The sequence below is a fragment of the Ochlerotatus camptorhynchus genome, unplaced genomic scaffold, assembly GCF_037179485.1.
Source record: "Ochlerotatus camptorhynchus isolate MF236.1 unplaced genomic scaffold, CSIRO-AGI_Acam_v1.1 ptg000077l, whole genome shotgun sequence".
In the NCBI taxonomy this organism is placed as follows: domain Eukaryota; kingdom Metazoa; phylum Arthropoda; class Insecta; order Diptera; family Culicidae; genus Ochlerotatus; species Ochlerotatus camptorhynchus.
Genome location: NW_027040567.1, coordinates 11224007 through 11238920, shown reverse-complemented (window position 1 = coordinate 11238920; position 14914 = coordinate 11224007). Strand labels below are relative to the sequence as shown.

The 14914-nt window shown below is 44.2% G+C and overlaps 1 pseudogene; it reads left to right on the top strand.

The window, feature by feature from the left end:
- Positions 1–917: 917 nt before the first annotated feature.
- On the top strand, positions 918–1532 carry LOC135697687 (uncharacterized; annotated as a pseudogene).
- The last annotated feature ends 13382 nt before the right edge of the window (positions 1533–14914 follow it).

The following is a 14914-nucleotide window of genomic DNA, read 5'->3' as shown; positions in this document are numbered from 1 at the left end:
CACCAACTCACAGGCCCAGGAAGAGTAACCTGGTGCTCGTCATCGCCACCCCGTACAGCAAGCGCGCGAACGAGATACACGACGAGGACAAGCGGTCGACAATCGAAGACACATAGTGGAGGTGTTGCGAGGGGCCCCGACGAAGAAACCAGGTCAGATAGATTGTAAGAAAGTGGGAGAATAAGGTAGTAAAGAGGGAGAATAAAAGTTCAGGAAAGTGCAATAAATGTCTATTCTTGAGTAGTGAAGTGCTTGTGGAGTTTTTTCTGTGTGTCACGTGCGATCATTCCCTGCCCGCGTAATTGCAATCGGTAAGCGTGCCGACCCTGAGGCCATTGGAGTCAGGGAGTCTCGAAAGTGCTCCTGACTGAGGTGGCTGACACTTACAGATGGGAATCAAAAGGGATTTTACGCTGGCCCAAAAAGCACCTTGTTGGAAAGCTGTCGCAGGTGGAAACATCCGTGCCTGGAGAAAATTGGGAACGCATGAATTGTTTGAACAAACGTGAGTTCAATACACGTTATGAAGCCGATTTGGAAGTTGATAGGATGGAAAGCAAATCAGACATCGAAGTGGAAGACCTCCGAGCGTTGCCGCCACCTGCGAAGAAAGTCAGGAATGTGATCAAAACTTCCGATGCATTTGTGCCACCAAATTTCAATGCCTGGATTCATCCTTCATCACCAGCACCCGAGAATACACCAGCTACAGTTCAAAACGATAGTATCGTCTTGGAAACAATGGTTAGTATGGTGCTGCACAATATTTCTAAAAGTTTTGAACATTTTTCTGGTTTACATCAAAGGCAAGCGACCCGCAATTAGTGTATGTTTAGCCTGAATGCACTTTTTCTGAGGGACAAGTTAACGATTTGTCACAAATCATTTACATGGTACTGGACAGCAAAACAGCTAGCATGGATGCTGCCCCTCTGAAGGCAGTCCTTGATAACCAAAAACGTATTTTGGAGAACCAAGCCAAGCAATTGCAGAGTATGGCTCGATTGCAGACCACTATGGATTATGTGATGGAATTGCTGACCAATGACGATCAACCGCATAAGGCAGTTGGGTTAACGGAACATGCCACTGAAAACGTCGTTTGCCCTGTTTCCTGTTTGGACGAACTGAATGCATTGGAGACATTGTTGGGTGATGAGAAACCATTGCAGCAATTTTTAACCGGAATGACCTTTATTTGTGGCAATAATGGAAAAGCTCATGGAATGGACTGCTGCTACAAATTGATCGACTACTTTTTTCACGCGACAGTTTCTAACGCAGTGCTCATGGACAGGAGCAGCTAGACTGGCTGATAGCAATGCTGAGCGACGTGACGGAGAACCATCGATGTCCAATGATGCTGGAGGAAAAGTACCGTTGAAATTTTTCAAGAAAGTTCGTAAGCTGTTTTTAAATCTGATTCTGCGTGCAGATAGAGACTTTTCGGAAGTGCACTGCGAAAAAAATTTAAAACGGTTTTGAAGAACAACAAACAAAGAATAATTTCTAAATGTCAAAACTCAAAGTAGGGGAAATGACGGCTTCGGCATGACAGACTATTTTCGGCAACCCAAATTGAAACACTATTTTCACTGGATTTTCTTACGAAAACACTTCGCTGAATGCATGCAAACGATTCTTTATGCTTTCAGCTTCAATTTGACTATATTTTTACCACTGATAAAAAGCAATCTAGCAAAGTTTTCTTGAAATGCAACACACGCACTACAAATTGTAGCTGATTTCGAGTTGCCGATAATAGAACAGCAGATTTATATGCAGTTCAAATGGAACGGTTGCCGAAGAAAAACTGGTTGCCGACAATACTCGCTCTCACTAGAGAAGATTGGAGCTTTGTAAAAGCGTTTCAAAACAGTTTTTGACAATTCTTTCGACTGAAATTGTTAGAGCAGCTGGCAGCAAAAGCTTGTAAACAAACCAATACTGCATATGTGTGCGTTCCATAGAGAAAAGGCTATAGAAAGAAGGTCGCTGCTTAGGTTGCCGAGAATACGTAAATTCCCCTATAAGAACCAACCAAAGAACATAAAGTATAAATCAAGCAAACAAAACGATGAAAACCAAGCGAATCATAACTCTACTATTGAAGGTGAACATGTTTAGGAAGAAGAAAATTAATGATGTGTAATTAAAGATCCAACAAATAAAATGTGGCACAAAAACGTGAATGATGTGGTGTGTTTTTTTACATTAATACCTGCAAATGTCTGACTAACATAAAGTATATCATAAGAGTTGTTATAAGCAAGAATATTCTCAAGTAAAACGAAGTTTTATTTGTGTTCTCCAAGGGATTCTCTAGGATATTATAAAACCGCAACTTACATAAAACCAATATTACTTAATCAAAACCGCCTTAAGTGCATGTTATATTTTCAATTCTTATCGAAATCAACTATAAAACCTAAATAAATCAAATTAGTTTTGGGAATGTTACTTGGGACCACTCGTTGTTCTCTTAGGTTTAGTCAATCCTTTCAGGTTCCGGTGGTAGCCTTGATCTTCCGAATGTGGTGTGTCCTGTTGTTCCTCCACTCAGTGTCCCAGGCTCTCCAAATCATCCGCTTGATCCACTTTTTGACATCTTGGAGCGGCACATTGCCGGAGGACCTGGGTCCGGTGTGGCCTGAGCCGGCGAGGTGGTCGGCTATAACGTTCCCTTGGATCCCGCAGTGACCGGGTACCCACATTAATACTGTGTTGGGCGGCGCGTGCTTTACCATCCCTTGGATCCACGGATGCTTCGGTGTTTCTGTTGTTAGGGCCAATATCACGCTGTGCTAGTCAGTTACGACTAATATCGGCCGGTTGGCCGGTAACTTAACCGCGTGGAGAATGGCCGCTGCTTCAGCAGAGAACACCGAGCATTGGGTCGGGAGCGATCTGCTCACAAGCAGACCATCTCCGGAGACCCCCCCTTCCCACTCCGCTCCTGGAGAGGGAGCCGTCGGTGTACCTAACTTCATAGCCTTGGTAGTGCGCCCCGAGAGTTTCGACAACTGTCCGGCGTAAAGCCAGCGAGTTGTCTCCTGCCCTGAAGTGGTCCTTGATTCGGCTGTCAATTTTGATCTTGTGCAATTGCCAACTTTTGTCTCCGTGCCAGTGGACCCTGGTCACTGAAGGGAGATCTACGTCTCCAGCCGTGCGGAGGAGTAGGTTCGCCTCGTCGAAGAGAACGATCCTGTTGTTTCCCAACGTTTTAGCGAGAAAGGCAGCGGCTTTGGTAGCAGTAGCTGCGGTGAAAACGAGCCGAAAAGGTAGGATACCGGCTTCAACGCATGCAGCGTCGGCCGGGGTAGAGGGCAGAAGACCGAAGACTGTTCGAACGTAGCCGTTGTACACCGGTTCCAAAATCTGGACGACTTTCTCGGCAGCAAGGCATGTAATCTCTACACCGTCCAGTAGGCGACTGTCGATGATGGCTCGAGCTACGCGGAAGCGGATTGCGCGATTGTTGGATCGGTGGGGGCGGGAGATGGTCTTAATCAGTTTGGACCGACTGCGACAGTCCTTCTTTACTTGTTGGAAGTGCGGCTCAAAGTTCCGATCGAGGAGCACTCCCAAGACCCTCACGGTTGTTTTTTTTAATCATGATGGGCTGTCCGTTGTTGTGATGCCTGGTGGTACATATATGGCAGCGCACGCTCTTGCCGGCGGAAAGCTGGAAACCAACAGAGTCAGCCCATCTGACCACCGCTTGCGCTCTCAGTTTCGTCCTCTGCATGGTGGGCCCCACCGTTACAATGAGGACGTCATCCGCGTACACGAAGATGTAAACGTTCTTGGGTAGTTCATGGCCATCAGGAAGAGGAAACTGAAACTCCCGGATTGCACGAATCCGACAAAAACCCGAAAAGATCGGTCGGTTAGAATGTTCCGGACGAAGTGAAGGATGTGTCCTTTCAGGCCCCAATCAGCAAGCTTCTTCAATACAGCTGGTGTCCATGTTCGGTTGAACGCTTTGGAGATGTCCAGCGAGACGATCTCCGCGTGATGACCTTGGTCTTTTGCCTCCTTCAGGACTTCCCCCAGAGTGTCGAAGCAAGTGGAGGTGCCATACCCTTGCCTGAAGGCGTGCTGCCGATGGTCAAACAGCCCTTTGACCTCAAGATATTGCTTCAGGTTCCTGTTGATGATGATGATGGTCCCACCTCATACCCCTACAAAGGTTTGAGCTGAACGATTTATCTTTAAGATAATTGAATATGACATTTTAACCAGGTTGGCAAACAAAATCGAATTGGTTTCAGTTACTGATATAAATTCCCTCTAGAGTTTACAGTTGCTTTACAGCGATATAAATGTGGAAAAGCTCAGGCGTCCACCTCTTAGTTCGCCTTTTTGTCCTCCTAAAATATTCACAAGTATTACAAGCAATCAAGAGTTAATGAACAATCAACAAAGCATCCTATTACACTAGCAACCCCGCAATCTGATGCTATCATAATTTTCAGCAATGTCAGGAATGCTCACGAACCCCCAACATTTGCCAGAAAACTTACTATTAACTCAAGGTATCTTCCAAATAAGCTTCAAAATTGCATTTTTTTTTTTTCAAATGTTAAATTCAGTCCTCTATATCCGTAATACGCGCGCGAGGCTCAAACCTTTGTAGACTACTATTTTTTTACTGCTGCTATTAAATCAAATATTAGAAATCCATCATCACCATCGTGGCGAACAGAAATAGTTTTTGCAGTGCTACAATAATTATTAAAAAGTCGTTATGACAGCTATCCATATAAAATAATCCGTTAGAGATAGCTTCGTCAAGATGCATAATTTGTCAATTCATAAAAAAAGTAACTGGATAACTGTTCAAAAGACAGTTTTAACGTGTGAAATGCAGTGTCTTTTAAATTCTGTAAGTGTTGCTAAACGTTTGATATGTCTAGGCATCGAATTGAAAACATTTATTCCTTTAAAAAATAATGAATTCTGTGAAGCACAAGTCAAGAAATGTGGTGTTCTTATTTCAACCGCGTTTCTAGTATTATATCTATGAAAGTCACTTCCTCTTTCAATTCGATCACACAAATATCGATGCAGCAAACCGTTAACTACTTTAAAAATGAACACCATAGTCAAATATACAATTCTTTGCTTCACCGACAACCATTGTAAGGCGTCTAACATCAAAGTTGAGGAAGTGAATCTATTACATCTCAAAATCAAACGCATTATTTTATTCTGCAAGCGCTGTAATCTCGATATTTGTGTTGCATTGGCCAGAAATAAAATGGAAGGGCAAAAGTCAAGATGAGGAGAGATGATTGATTTGTATAGCTGTATTTTACTGGCAATAGTTAAATCGTTTTTCAGTCGACATAGAATTCCATACTTCTTGGCAATTTTCTTGATGACATTGGCAATGTGAGAGTTGAACTTAAGTGTGTCATCAATAATCACGCCAAGATATTTAATCTCCCGAACGCGATCAATAGTCTCATCATCAATTACAACAGAGACGTTCTCATTTACTCGATTCTGCGAAATTACCATAAATTTAGTTTTACTTGTATTCAATTTTAACTGCTTATACTTCAACCATCTACTTAGAGAACGCAAATCTTCATTCAAGTGTAAAACGGCATAATCTAAATCCTTAGCTGCAATGAATAACACAGTATCATCTGCAAAAAGATTAATGTCGCAAAATCGTAAAACACGTCGCAAGTCATTAATATACATAATAAATAACAGGGGCCCTAATACACTTCCCTGGGGCACTCCAAGGTTGTTCCCCACGGGACTGGAAACAGAATCATTAAAAACAGTCCGTTGAGTTCTGTCAGACAAATAGCTTTCAAACCATTTATATGCAGTACTCGTAATCCGTTCCAGGACTTTGGCCATATAGCAGGTCAGTGCAATGGGACGGAACCCAGTGATTTCCTTGGTCCCGACATTGGTTTTCGGTAACGGTATAACGAGACTTTCTCTCCAGTTTTCCGGGTATTCTTCAGCGGTCCAGAGTTGATTGTAAAGGTCGAGATGTTTCGTTATGCCTTCGGGTGGAAGGTGCTTTAGCAGCGGGTAGCCGATTTCATCCGGTCCGGCCAAGTTTCCGTTGTTCCGACTGAGAGCGAACACGAATTCTACCCAGGAGAGTGGGTTGTTGATCGGTAGGTCGTTGTTGTCTGGAGGAATTCCGAAGGCAGACACAGACGACAGAGAGGGGCGGACTCGCTGTCGGAAGCTTTCACTGTACTCCGAGATGCGAAGTATTTGCCCAGTTCGTCTGCTACGACGGTTGGATCAGTGATGGTGACGGTGTCTGTTCGAATCTGGAGCGGAGATGATCGCCGCTTGCCGCTAAGGGCGTTAATGCGATTCCATAGCTCCGCTGACGATTGTTCGGCGTTGATACTCTCCAGGAAGTCTGACCAGCAATTTTGCTTCGTCGTCCGGATCCCCTGTCGGCATTTGTTGTGCTGCTGACGATAGTTCGCGATGACCTCTTCTCTTGCTGGGTCGTTTGGGGAGGTGCGTTTGAGCTTCTGGAGTGCTTTACGCCTGATTTTTACTGCCCTTTTGGTTTCGTCGTTCCACCAGCGGAGTGCCTTCCGCCCGGGGACACAGCCAGTTTTGGGTATACTGGTGCTAGCGGCTTTATAGATGATTTCCGTGATGCTTGGAATGTTCGTGGGTTCCTAGCTCTGCGCGAGGGCTCGGTACGTGTGCTGAAAACCCTCCCAATCAGCTTCCCCGTAGTGCCACCGCGGTCTTCGAGTGTTATCTGGGGCGATGCGGCGGATAACCGAATCTGTACCGGATAGTGGTCGCTGCCGCACAGAAATTTTTTTAATGAATGTGAAACTGAAAATTTAAAATGACCAGATCTTCCTGCTCAAAAATATCGCAGAGGGTGACGCCTCTAGGATCCGCTCGTGGGCAACCCCAGGCCGGGTGGTGGCCGTTCGGGTCCCCTATAAGCATTTTGGGTTCCGGTAGCTGATCAAGTATTCTGCGAACATGGTTGTCCAGGCTGGGCAGCCTTCCGCAGGGCAGATAGACACAGGCGATGGAGATGCTAATTGGATTCTGGATCTGAATGCTGACGATTGGGAGGTCGGTATCCATATCAACGATTCAGTGAGGGGTTTCCTTGCGGACTCCTATAGCAACGGATCTCCGGAGGTTGGACCCTTTTTTGATGGGCCAGGTCTAGTGTTCTGTTCATCTAAGAAAAAGCGGTGGGTAGAGCTCGAGTACCAGATTACAGCTTTCCCCCGAAGAACGCGTTACCCACTGAGTTGCACCCACCGCTTTTTCTCGGCGGGATTTCAACCAGTCGGTCTGATTTTTTGCATGTGAGTAGTGCCATGGAGACCTTAGGGTAATTGATTCTGGTTGGACCTATCCAAAAACTGATGATGGTCGGACCTATTTTTTCAATCGCTAGTTTAGTCAAACTTCGCTAATTTTTTATTTTCAAAGATCACTTTACTATCATAAAAAAACTCTTTTTCTTCAATTTGCATGGGTGTTTTATTGAAAAAAAACTTCAAAACAATTGAGTTTCAATGTGTTTTCAAAACAGTTCACTTTCCACGCATTAGCTCGTCATCATGCCTTACTTTCAAACATACAAAAAAGGAATATTTTTTACATTTATTTTTATTTTCATGCAGTAAAATACTGCTTTAAGGTGTAAACAACACGTTAGAACGTCATTTATCCATTAGTTTCACTAAAATGTTTGAATAATTGACGAAATTCGAATAGATAAATATGATCATGGTTGGACCTACGGATGATGATGGTTGGACCTATGTGTTTCCTAAGACGGCCGCTAGGTGCGCTTCGGTTTGTCTACATCCTTCATGCGCAGCTGATTTAAAATTCGATTTCGTTTTGGCCGAGTGATCAGTTACTTCGATTGAAAAAAAACGGCTTAAGAAAAGAGTTATTTTTTTTTTTTTTTTTTTTTTATTTATTTCTTATTTCATCTGACTTTTTTCAGTCTTAATGAAATCTAGGATGGGGAAAAGCCTCTTTGAGTAAACCATTCAGTTGGCTCAAAGAGGCGTAAAAACCCCATGTCTTTTCATACATATAGCAATAAATAAAATTACAAATAGTCAATACACAGAATACGTTGAATACAAATGAATACAAATGACAAACATATTAAAAGCTAAGTCAATAATCTAAAATAATTGAACACAACAATCTGCAAATGCGTCGCAGCTCACGCGTCGGAGGGTTGGAAACGCTGTGCATTGAGGCGGCGTTGAAAAGTGGCAGCAGAAACATTGAAGTCAAATTGTCCACTAACATCGTTAAACCGAGAAGACATTATCCTGATAGGATCGTGTTGACCATAACGGCTGTTCCGGGTAGCAAGGTGCAGGAAATTACGTTGCCTCAAAGGTCTTTGCGGCGCATATACGTGCAATTCAGCAAGAATATCTGGGGCATCGATTTCATTGGTCATTACCTTAGCGACGAAGATGGCTTGTGTAGAGTTGATAAACGTAAATATGGCAACCATTCTCCACCCCCGGAAGAGACCTATGTATATCGAGCGGGAGAATCAAAGAGAGTGAGAGAGAATGGACGACGACAAACGAGAGCCTCGGTGTAAGGGGGATTTATTGAGGCAGAAGCCGATGAACGATTGTTGCGACTGGTAGTGAATAAAGCGGTCTGTTAAAGTTAAAGTGGTTAAACGAGTTTTATTGGCGAATTCCGAAAGTGTTCCTTCTGGTGAATCCGATTGTTGCCTCCTGGAGGGACTCTACAATTTGGCGCAGCCGAACGGATTAATCAAAGTAAGTAGGATTTAATGAATAAAATGGATGGAGATTTTTTTTATGTATTTGACATGGTTAAGTTGACACGACGCAGTTTCGGACGTAGGGAAGAGCAGCAGCTATTTTGTTGTCGTATAAAAAAGGAGTGTATGAGTACTGGGGTTAAGTTGTGTCAATTTCCTTAAATTGAGTGATGGTAGAATTTTTTTTCTCGTTTCAAAGTGCAGTTTGAAAAGCCGTGAAGGTATGAAGTGAGTGTGGTAAAGGTAAAATGGCAGAATCACTAGTGCATAAGGCGCATACACACACAAATACAAGATGATGCGAGTCCGGTGGTAAACCGTAGCGCTCACGAACACAAAAGATGCGAGCCCGGCTGAAGACCGAAGCGCACACCAACACAAAAAGATGCGAGCCCGGCTGAAGACCGAAGCGCACACCAACACAAAAAGATGCGAGCCCGGCTGAAGACCGAAGCGCACACCAACAAAAAAAAATGCGAGCCCGGCCGAAGACCGAAGCGCACACAAACACAAAAAGATGCGAGCACGGCTGAAGACCGAAACGGTCAGTATGCGTTGCCTAGTATTGCCCTGATGATGCGAGCCTAGTGGAAGACCGAAGCACACTCTGATGTGGGAAAAAAGATGCCTGATTAGGTGCAGGATGAAGTGTACGTGATGAAGAGCAGACTGTGTGATATCGTGCGGATGGGGAAGACAGAGCAAAACAAAGTTAATCAATTGTTCTACAACATCCTACGCAAATCAGTAGGGAGATGAATTGTGGATATTATCAAGAAGTGAGAAATTTTAGGTCGTTATTTCAGTGTGAAAATTTATTCCAAATCGATCATCTCATTTGCACTTCACGGAAACAGTACCTTGTAAAACATGATCCATTAATGGGACAACGTTTATGGTTATTTCAGATGGACTTTGACAAGCATTGCTCATTGGAACCATTCAACGATGCCGTTGACGCTTCGGATCTTCGACGAGAATGGGAAGAGTGGCTGAGAGCGTTTGAGCTCTTTCTGGAACTAAAACAAGTAAACAGTCAACATGAACGACTGGTCCTCATGCTTGCTCGAGGTGGTCGAGGCCTTCAGCGTATTTATTATAACCTGCGGCCAGTGTCCGGTGAGATTCATCCGGAGCCAGCAAAAGTTCCGTTTGCTCCACAAGAAACTCCCGAATACGATAACGCCGTCAAACGTTTGAACAACTTTTTCGTTGGTAAGCGTAATGAGAGAGTCGAGCTCGAAGTCTTTCGTTCGCTGAAGCAATCCCCCGATGAGTCGTTCAATCAATTCATCCTCAAGCTTCGCATGCAGGCCACCCGATGTGACTTCCGGGATCGTGAGGAGAAAGAGATTTTACAGCAAGTAACGATGGGTGCTCGGGATGATAGAGTCAAGGACAAAGGTCTCGAGGACGTTATGGGCCTAGATGAGCTGACGAACTACGCTATCAATAGAGAAATCTTGATGAAGCAAAAAGAGAAAATACATCGGTTCAAGCTTGATCCCGAGGCTCCCAGTATTTCCGCAGTAAAGCAGATGTGGGATCGAAAACCTCAATCCAAACAAGGATCGTTTGGATCGCCGACGTTTAAACGTGAGAAGCCTTGGAATACAGGTAATCGCTCTCGAGTGGAATGTGATCGTTGCGGTTCTTGGAAACATGACAGGGATTCACAAGGTTGTGTTGCCCGAAGTTCACGATGCAACAATTGTGGAGTTAAGGGACATTTCGCCAGAAAGTGCACAAGAGGACGGAAGACGCAGTTCAAATCCCGTAGTACCTGGAAACGTGCCGATATCGAAGCGAATGCCTTGCGAGAAGGATATTGTAGCGATGAGGAGCCATCACGTCGTCACCCGATGTCGGAAGGATCAATGAAGGTAGAATGATTTCATCTGTTTCCTTTATGTTTTTTTTGGTCTCTTGTAATGAAAATGTACACCTTTTAATTTGTATTACCTATCCTATTTGCCATCTACTCACATGACTGAATTAATAAACTTATTTTGTGGAATTGAACCGTCATTTAGGACGATGAGGTGAAAAAAAATTAAACTAAAATGAAATTAAAGCAGGTTTGAAACTTCTTTCTCATTTCCTTAGATAAGCCCGAAAAATGAAGGAAATATTACATGCAAAATCGATCAACATCCAGTCGAATTCTTAATATACTCAGGGGCAGCTATCAATACCGTCACTGAGCAAGTATGGAACGAACTTGTAAATGCCAATGCGACCCTTTTTAAGAAAAGGTTTCAATGTGACCGCAAATTTCTGGCATATGCAAGCCAAGAGCCATTACGCGTTGTTGCAATATTTGAGGCGTGGATTTCGGTAAATGAATCCAAACCAAAAAATTATGCTGAATTTTTTGTCATCGAAAAGTCTCAAAAATCACTCCTAAGTAGAAGAACGGCGGAGGACCTTAAAGTCTTGAAATTAGGCCTTGAGGTTCAAAACATTGAGGTTAAAAATGAAGCCTTTCCGAGGTTCCCGAATGTTGAAGTAAAATTATCAATCGACAGTCGTATCCCCCCGAGAAAAATTGCGTATTTGAGAATCCCTGTCGCAATGGAAGAGAAGGTAGATGAAAAGATATTGCAAATGTTGCGCAGTGATGTGATAGAACCAGTTGTGGGACCTCCGGAATGGATATCGCCCTTGATTGTGGTCCCGAAAGGAAAGGATGATATCAGGTTGTGTATCAACATGAAGTATCCGAATGAAGCGATACAGCGTGAACACTATCCGCTTCCGATGATCGATACTTTCCTAAATAAACTCCGAGGATCAACTGTCTTTTCGAAACTTGACATCACATCTGCATTCCACCATATTGAGTTGCACCCAGAATCTCGCGGAATCACTACCTTTATGACAAGCAGAGGATTAATGAGATTTAAACGATTGATGTTCGGCATCAATTGTGCGCCGGAGATTTTCCAGCGAGTGATGTCAGAGATGTTAGCTGGCATTGAAGGTGTCATAGTTTATATCGATGATGTAGTCGTATCGGGACGAACTAAGGAAGAGCATGACGGACGGCTTCAGGAGGTGTTGAGCGTTCTGAAAGAGAATAATGCAATGTTAAATGAAGCTAAATGTTTGATTGGAGTAGCCGAGCTTGAGATCTTGGGATTTAAAGTAAGCGCAGCAGGAATCAGCCCGTCGAACGAGAAGATCTCCGCTATCCAAAATTTCCGAAAACCGGAAACTAAGGAAGAAGTTCGTAGTTTTCTCGGGTTAATCAACTTTGTCGGCCAATTTATCCCGCATTTGTCAACACGAACTGAGGCGTTGCGTCAATTTATCAGAGGTGACGTTGACATCTTTGGCGAGGATCAGCAGAAGGCTTTTGACGATCTGAGAAATGAGTTATCGAATACGGTCCGCAGATTAGGATTTTTCGATCCGAAGGCTCAGACGGAGCTGTACGTAGATGCCTCCCCGGTGGGTCTAGGGGCAGTTCTCACCCAGCGGAGTAATGGAAAGGCACCGAGAATCATAAGTTTTGCTTCAAAAGGTTTAACCAAAACGGAGAGAGTGTACCCACAAACGCAGCGCGAAGCGTTAGCCGTTGTGTGGGCTGTCGAAAAATTCTATCCATATTTGTTTGGTACCCGTTTTACAATATTTACTGACCACAAAACATTGGAATACATCTTTGAAGGAAAGCATCAGCAAGGCAAGCGTGCTTGTTCAAGGGCTGAAGGATGGGCGTTGCGTCTCCAGCCGTATGATTTTTGTGTGAAGCACATTCCAGGATCTACCAACATTTCAGACATCCTTTCGAGATTATGCGAACAATCAGAGCTACCCTTCGACGAAAGCTCTGAGCATTATCTGTGTGCACTAGGAGAGGGTTCAACAGCCATCGGTTTACAGGAAATTAGAAGCGAAACGAGTCGGGATGAGGTCCTGTGTGCAGTAATAAAGGCAATCCATAGCCAGGACTGGCCATCGGATCTTTTCCGCTACCAAGCTTTTTCAAAAGAATTGGGTATCATTGACGGCATCGTAGTGAGAGACGATAGGATTGTCCTTCCGTCAAACCTACGGAGGAAAGCATTGGCAATAGCTCATCGTGGACACCCAGGAGTAGTCACCATGCGGCGGATTCTTAGGGAAAAAGTGTGGTGGCCGTACATGGACCGAGATGTCGCGGACTACATTCAAGATTGTGCTGGATGCGCAGCAGTTAGCTCACAAGGCCCACCGGAACCCATGTTGCGAAAGGAAATGCCAGATCGAGCATGGCAAGAAATTGCAATTGATTTCTTCACGGCCAAAGAGTGTGCAACGTTCCTTGTAACCGTCGACTACTACAGCCGCTTCCTTAAGGTTATTGAGATGAAGGGCACCAACGCAGTTAAGACAATCGATGTCCTTGAAGCCATTTTCCTAGAGCAGACATACCCGGAGACAATTCGAAGCGATAATGGGCCACCTTTTTCCAGCGAAGAGTTCTCTAATTACTGCGCAAGGAAAAATATCCGGCTAATACGTACGATCCCATATTGGCCACAAATGAATGGCCTAGTGGAAAGGCAGAATCAAGGCATTTTGCGAACCTTGCGCATTGCTAAAGCAATTAATGCAGATTGGCGCAAAGCGATCCGGGACTATGTATATGCATACAACACAACACCTCATTCGGTAACGGGTAAAGCACCAATGGAACTGATGACCGGTAGACCGGTTAAAGATCTACTTCCATCTCTGAGAACCGAGCCATATTGGAGTCGAGATGAAGAAGCTCGGGATAATGACGCGATCAAGAAGATGAAGGGAAAGCTTTACGCGGACCATCGAAGACACGCAAAACCGTCAGAGATCGACGTTGGAGATGATGTTATGTTGAAAAATTATGAAACCGGAAAACTCGAATCTAAGTTCAAACTAGACAAGTTTACGGTGGTCAAAAAGAGTGGAAATGATGCGATTGTCACAAACAAAGAAGGAGTTTTGTACCGCCGCCCTGTTTCTCATCTAAAAAAGTGGCCATCGGTGATTGACACTGAACTCGATCAGTCCACTTCAAAAAAATTCCAGTCTAGTGACCATTCGAATACACCAAAGATGGGATCACCTGTAGCGATGAGCGATTCGACCATGGGAACAAAGCACACTGAGGATCCTCCTGAAGTGTCACCAGCGTTGAAGATAAACTCGACACCGAACAAGCGATTGCACGATGAAGTTGAAGAACGTGACATTTTAAGCCGTCCAAAGCGCGAGAAGAAGTTGCCGGCACGATATATTAATAATACAGCATAAACAAGCAGTAGAGGAGGAAGCTACGATTATTTTTTTTATTTTTTTTTTGTTAGAGTAGAAAAGGGATGTAGAGTTGATAAACGTAAATATGGCAACCATTCTCCACGCCCGGAAGAGACCTATGTATATCGAGCGGGAGAATCAAAGAGAGTGAGAGAGAATGGACGACGACAAACGAGAGCCTCGGTGTAAGGGGGATTTATTGAGGCAGAAGCCGATGAACGATTGTTGCGACTGGTAGTGAATAAAGCGGTCTGTTAAAGTTAAAGTGGTTAAACGAGTTTTATTGGCGAATTCCGAAAGTGTTCCTTCTGGTGAATCCGATTGTTGCCTCCTGGAGGGACTCTACAGCTTGCAAATTGGATCTTCGCTTCTCCAGAGTATCGATGCCTAACAGCATACAACGATGTTCATATGGAGGAAGATTTGACGAATCACGCCAGGGTAAGTGGCGAAGAGCGAGGCGCACAAATTTTTTCTGCACCGCCTCGATACGGTCAATCCAGTTTCTGTTGTACGGGCACCATACCAGCACGGAAGATTCCAAAATAGATCGAACCAGTGCACAGAAAAGGGACTTCAGGCAGAGAGGATCACGAAATCCATCAGCAAGCTTAAACATGAAGCCGAGCTGTTTATTGGCTTTTGCAATCACGTCTTCGTAATGCGGTCGGAAAGTGAGTTCGCGGTCCAATATCACACCGAGATCCCGAACCTGATACAAGCGCTCGAGAGTTTGTCCATACATGCTGTAGTTGAAATTGATTGGTTGCCGCTTCCTGCTGAATGATATTGTGTTGCATTTGGCTATGCATAAATCGAGTAGGT